We start from the raw sequence: 6,000 nt of genomic DNA on the forward strand, positions 1-6,000 counted from the left end.
GGAATAAAGCACTTGAACCCTAAGCTGGTGCATAATAACCCAAATAAAACTTCTTGTATTTTTAATCAGTTGACTGGTTACAGAACAAAGGAAGAGGATGGTGCTAAAGACCACTGGTGTCACTTGCCTTGAAGACAATGAGAATCAAAGAAAGAAGAGATCATCTAAACTGGAACCAGCCTGAGAAGAAAAATGATTAATTCCATTTTGACAAAATAAGTCTGAAGTAGCAGATATTCTAGAGATCTAAGAGACTGTAGGCGAAGCCACAGAAAGAACCCTTTGAAAGCCAGCTGCAGACTTCTGTTGAACAGGGACATTCCTGACAGAATCTTTGGTCACAGGGGTGCCCCGTCACATGCTTCAAACTCAGCACCCCCAAAAGCACAATTCTCATGGGTGGATCAAACTCCACTGTGAGCCAGGTACTGTGATAGGAGCTGCTTTGCAGTAGCGAGTAAAACAGATGTGGTAACTGCTTACGAGACGGCTTACAGAACAGTCAACAAGGAATCAGGTAAGGAAATAGTTCCAAGTTATGATAAGGAGGAATATTATCAGAAAGTTAAGGAGGACATGAACAGAAAGAGCGTAACAGAGGTGCCCTAATTTAGAGGAGGAAGGATATGAAAGAGAGCCCTCTCTTAGTAACTGATATTTAAACTGTGAGCTAAGAAGCAATGAACACTAGTCAGAATTTGTAATGTGTGTGCCTCTGTGTGTGCGTGCGTGCACGCACGCACACACACAAGCATGTTTTGTGTGTTTGGGGGTAAAGGCTAAGGGGAGCTACCAGGCAAAGGAACAGAAGAAGCCCTAAGGTAGGAAGGAGGTCAACAAAACCACAGACATAAAAAAAAAGCCTACTAAGTTCTTATTCCCAAAAGCATGGGAGGAGATGATGCTGGAGGGATAGGCAGTGTTTAAATCCTACATCGCTCTCTAGGTAATACTGAATAGTTCTGAATGCAGCAGAAAGCTACCTAAGTGCTTGAAGGAGAGGAGTACTAAATTTAACTAAATTAAAAAAAAAAAAGAAAGAAAGAAAAATACTGCCCTGACTGCTGTGCAGAGAATGATTTGGGGAAAGAAGTAAGAAAGGAGGCAGGCAAGCCAGTGCAGTTGTCCCAGGAGAGAAGATGGTGACCTGGAGTAGGATGATGTGAGTGGACGTGGAGGGAAGTGGGCCAACTGAAGAAATATTCCAGAGTTAGAATCAAAAGGACACGAGAACTGAGTCGCACTAGTTCCCAAAATAAGATTTTCTGAAGTACTGCAATGATCCCAAGAATTCTTTCTCCTATTAAAAATAGTATACTGTCAGGCTTATTTATCAGAAATATAATCAAATTGCTTTTAGAATTACAGAGCTCATCTTTTAACATTTCAAAGGCATTAAAAATCAAGAGATTTAGAAAAACAAATGGGACAAAGTTGTTCTGTTTTAGAACACAGAAAATTTAGTCTGAGTTCTAAAGGCACCTAAGAGAGTGCTATGGAATTTCTGTAACGTATATAATCTATTTCTTAAAATGTCAATATGTCTGCAGTAAGGAACATGCATACCTTGTGAATTATCTTATCCTACTTAATAAAAGGCATTTTTTCCTCACTTTTTTGCAAGGCAGTTTCTTGCACAGTAAAGATTCTACAAATATTTACATTCCAAGTAGCAGAGCTGTTTGAGATGCAATAAAGTTCTGCCAGCACTTCTATTACAAAGCCTTATTTCTTGTTCACAACATGCACATAAAAAGGGGGGAAATAAAACCATACTATGGATTGAAACTTGGCATACAAAGTCTCGACAAGAAAGTACATTTCTAGTGCAGCAAGTTTTCAAAAAGAATGTTCCATGGTGTTTAGGAGATAGACTAAGCCATGGTGGGGAAGGGGAATGGGGCGGGGAGGACACTTGGGGGTGTCCTTTACAAAAACCATTTAGTACATGTGATCCGATTCTGAATTTTTTATGCAAATTAGATCTGAGACTAAGATCTGTAACCCATCAATTTTAAAGCAATATTCTATCTTAAAATACTCTGTGGCTCCAACATGCTAATTACTGCCAAATATCTTTGCGAACAGGGTATTATCCAATGCATTATTATCAAGCATAAGAAAGGAAGTAGTCCACCAGCATTAAATGATTAATAAATGCTTATTAAAACCATGGGAGCACTTCAGAGATGCCCACCTTCAAAGAGACAAAGTAACTCCCTAAGATCAGAAGCCTTATTAAAGATGGACTGATGGGGATCATTGAATCAGAGACGGCAAGCAAACATGCACAGCATCTATAAAATTCTCCTGCCATCTGAATATCTCCCAATGCATAAAATTAACATTATTTTACTGCTAACAACTTACTAACTGGTGACTGGAAAACACAGAACATTGAACCAGTCATACAATTCTCTGGTGGCACTGCAACAATATAGTGAACTATACATAGATTTGGCAGTTTGAAAGGGGCACTTATATACTATTTCAGCACAAAACATATTAAGAGTTAATGAGAACTTCAAGTTGGACACTTAAATTACATAGTTAAAACAAAGCTGGAAGATGTGTACTGAATGCATGAGAAGGAGTTAGGAACTTACAAAAGAGAAAGACACTTCGCCAGCAGAGTGAAGAGGCTATTAGTTTGTAATAACTAGGCATAGATGAAATGTGACAGTGATAAAATTGAACATAAATCAGCAACGGAAAGGCTGCAGCTAATCTTCTGCTCCAGTTGAAACTGCTCAGCACTTTGGTCCTATTAAATGTTTTGTTGCCATTTTAAGGAACACTTGGGCTACCCAGTTGTGGTGTGAAGGATATTTAAAAATTAGAGTTCTCCTGGAGAAATGAACTTAATGCCTTCACGTCTTCCGGCTGACCTTAATGACATCCACATAGCAAATAGGACATGGGGCTGAATGTTACTGTCTGAGGCAGCCACTGCCTGAATCTATTCCCCTGCAGATCAATTAGCCATTCAGTGCCTCCGATATCCCATCTTTAGATAGGAGGGCCACACATATGGATTCAACCTCACCTTTCATGTAAAAAAAAAAAAAAATGTGCAGCAATTTGCTCTATGTCCCTGGTGGACATGGATCCTTTCCAGGGTCCTCAAACCACATGTTGACTCTCAACTGACTTCAAGCAAGCATTCAAAGATCAGCAATTCCTGAAGCCACTATTTTTATAATTGGCACAGTCTTTCCATTAAGGAGGCTGAACCCAATCAGACATCTTTTATGAACAACATTTACAAGAACCTATCTTACTGTACTCAGTAACTGGCACATATTAGGCATTTTGCTAATGTTGCTCAAATGGGTATGAATATTAACCGGCAGACAACTTCCTCCCTAGTACCATGGCTCACAAAAGGTTAAAACCACAGACACAGATACCAGGTTACAGCAGCCAAAGTCCTATGACTGTTAGTAAACACAGTTAACAAGGCAAAAGTAACACATTTGACTTCAGTATTGAGAGGCAATAGCTCTTTCAAAGGCAATTACTCCTTTCAATCTCTGAAGGGCTCTGAATCATTGTTCTGATTAATTCCTGTTTTTAATCTATTAACAGATCAGAATTCTTTTTCAACTGGTGTGATATTCATCTCTGTGGGGAGATGGGAAACAGATGTGGGCAGACAGAAACCACAGCACATACAGCGTTCCTACTTTTTTTTTTCCAGTTATTCTTGCTTAATCATTTTAAAATTATTTCTAGATTTACCTACTCACTGTATGAGCTGGGGCTTCTGACCTCCCTCCTGCACATGACACAACTCCTGTCTGTTGCTTTCTCTAGCTCTGTTTCCCCACATCTTGGTTTGAGATGAACAGGCTGGCCACCCCTTTCCCAGAACTCTGTTCCCCTCCCTTCGGCTCAGAACGGAGATTTCCTCTCCTCCCCATACCGGTCACCGTTTGTTATTAAATCATTCCTCTGGGTGCATCTCCCTGCTGTAAATCAATACGCAAATGCAATACAGGAAAGGACACAAGGACTGGCGAGCCGTGCGGAGCTTTGCACAACCAGAACCCAGAAGCTGTTCATTTCAAACAAACCAAAAAGAAAAAAGAAAAAAAAATCCCCCAAGGTGCTGTGCACCCCAAGTGCAGTTGGCACTTCCTGGTTTTCTGATCTCGACCTCTCAACATTCTGGTACCTGCTTGGTTAGCTTTGCAGGGCCCCTTAGAGAACGGAGAAGCAGCCAAGAACAGGGGCCGATCTCAATTAAACTGGATCACAGCCCATCAGAGAAAACCTGTCAAATAAACGCAACGGGGCATTCCATCCAAGACTGCAGATTTGAAAGTGGAAAGAAAATGCATCTCGGCAAACTTGATGGCTAACGGAGGCATCCCCCACCCTGGCTTCCTTAGAGCTGGAGGCCAGGAAGGGGGTTTCTGGCAAAAAATTATCTCATTTCCATCCTCTGCACCATGGACCTGGGATTCTTCCTCTGCACCCTTACAGTAAACAACTTTTTTTTTTCCCCCAACTTTCCCTGGCCAAATCCGCTGAGATAAGGACAATCCAGGGGAACCCACCTCGCATTACCCCACGCTCGTGCCGAGGATGCGGAGTCTTCCCATCAGAAAACCAATCCTCTACCGAGAAGGAGGAAAATAATCTCCCCCAAGCAAAAGAGCCAGGAGAGGCAGCCTTTATTCTCGACCCATCGAGTGTATTACCCCGCAAACAAACTTTGGGGCTGAGGAGCCGTGAAGCCAGGGCGGAAAGTTTGCCCCAGCATTTGGCTCATCCCAGTACCCGGGCCGGCGAGAGGAGCCGGGCATGCCCAACCTACCTGTCCCTGCAGCTAGCTCACCAGGTGCCAGTTCCGCCGGCCGGTCAGCCGCCTTTCGCCGGGGCTCGCTGGGCAGCCGTGCGCGCCCGCGCGAGACGCCGCCGCCGCAGCCTCCCGGTCCGCGCCGTTCCCGGCCGAGCCCGCGGCGCCCGCCTGCCAGCCGCCGCCGCCGCCGCCGCCGCCGCCGCCGCCGCCGCCGCGCGCCAGGCTGCTGTGGCCGCTGCTGGCGCCAAGCGAGCGGTGTCTGCGCTTCCGCCGCTCCGGCGCGGGCACGGGAAAGAGGGGAGAGGGGCGGGCGGGAGGGGCGGGGAGCGCGGCGGAGCAGCCAACGGGGTCCCGCGCCTCGCGCCGCCCGCGTGCCAACCCGCGCTTCCGCGCCCCTGCGCCCGGCAGGACCCCGCGTCGCCCTGCGCTCAGGCAGCGTGCGCCCACGTGCGTTCGGCCTCCGCAGGGCCCTGGGCGCGGTTCCAGAGGGGGGCGGCGGTCAGCGTATCACCGCTGGGTGGCCTTGTACGCGCACAGTCGGGCCCCGGGGAGCACGGGTTAAAGGTAGGAGTTCCACTTCTAGAAAAGCCTCCTACAGCTGCTCTCCCACAAGTGCGCAAAGATGGGCAATTTTAGTATTAAAGCTTATATTTATTAAGGGCCGCCTACGTACCAGGTAGCGGATTGCGCAATTTAAGTGAATTAGTTCTTGATTGTCCCCAGAACACCCCTGGGTCTATTATTACTCCCTGATTTAGTGATGAGGAAATTAACTTGCCTAAGGCTGAAATGAGTTAGTTATGAGAATAATCACTAATTTTTTTTGTCTTTTTACAAGGACCCTATAAGGTAGATCTTATCGCCTTTATTGTCTTAAATACATACAAGACAGTGTTTGGTTGGACAACCTAGGCTTGAATGAAAGCCTGCTAATTAAAAGAACAGCTAATTAAAGTATAGTGGAGACAGGATGGAATATAATGCAGCCACCTACAGAGAGGGAAGTACATCTACTAGTATTGGCATGAAATGACCTCCAAGAGGTATTACTAGGAGGAAGAAGTTTCAGGAAAAGTATTTTCAGTTTTTTGCTTATATACATGTGCACATGCATGTTTATGCATTCACCATTTCTAGAAGGATGACCCAGGATACTGTTAACAGTAGTCCTTGTGAATAAAACTGAAATTGGG

General features: G+C 44.9%; 1 protein-coding gene across 1 annotated transcript in view; it reads right to left on the minus strand.

Annotated features, from left to right (window-relative positions):
• Positions 1-5,005, minus strand: part of CNTN3 (contactin 3) — a 321,834-nt gene extending 316,829 nt beyond the window's left edge. Inside the window, exon 1 of the mRNA XM_067755220.1 lies at positions 4,823-5,005. The gene's annotated coding sequence lies outside the window, so the exon portion shown is untranslated. The remainder of the gene's footprint in view (positions 1-4,822) is intronic.
• Positions 5,006-6,000: the final 995 nt, after the last annotated feature.

This window comes from Pseudorca crassidens, chromosome 10 (genome assembly GCF_039906515.1).
Source record: "Pseudorca crassidens isolate mPseCra1 chromosome 10, mPseCra1.hap1, whole genome shotgun sequence".
Taxonomy (NCBI): domain Eukaryota; kingdom Metazoa; phylum Chordata; class Mammalia; order Artiodactyla; family Delphinidae; genus Pseudorca; species Pseudorca crassidens.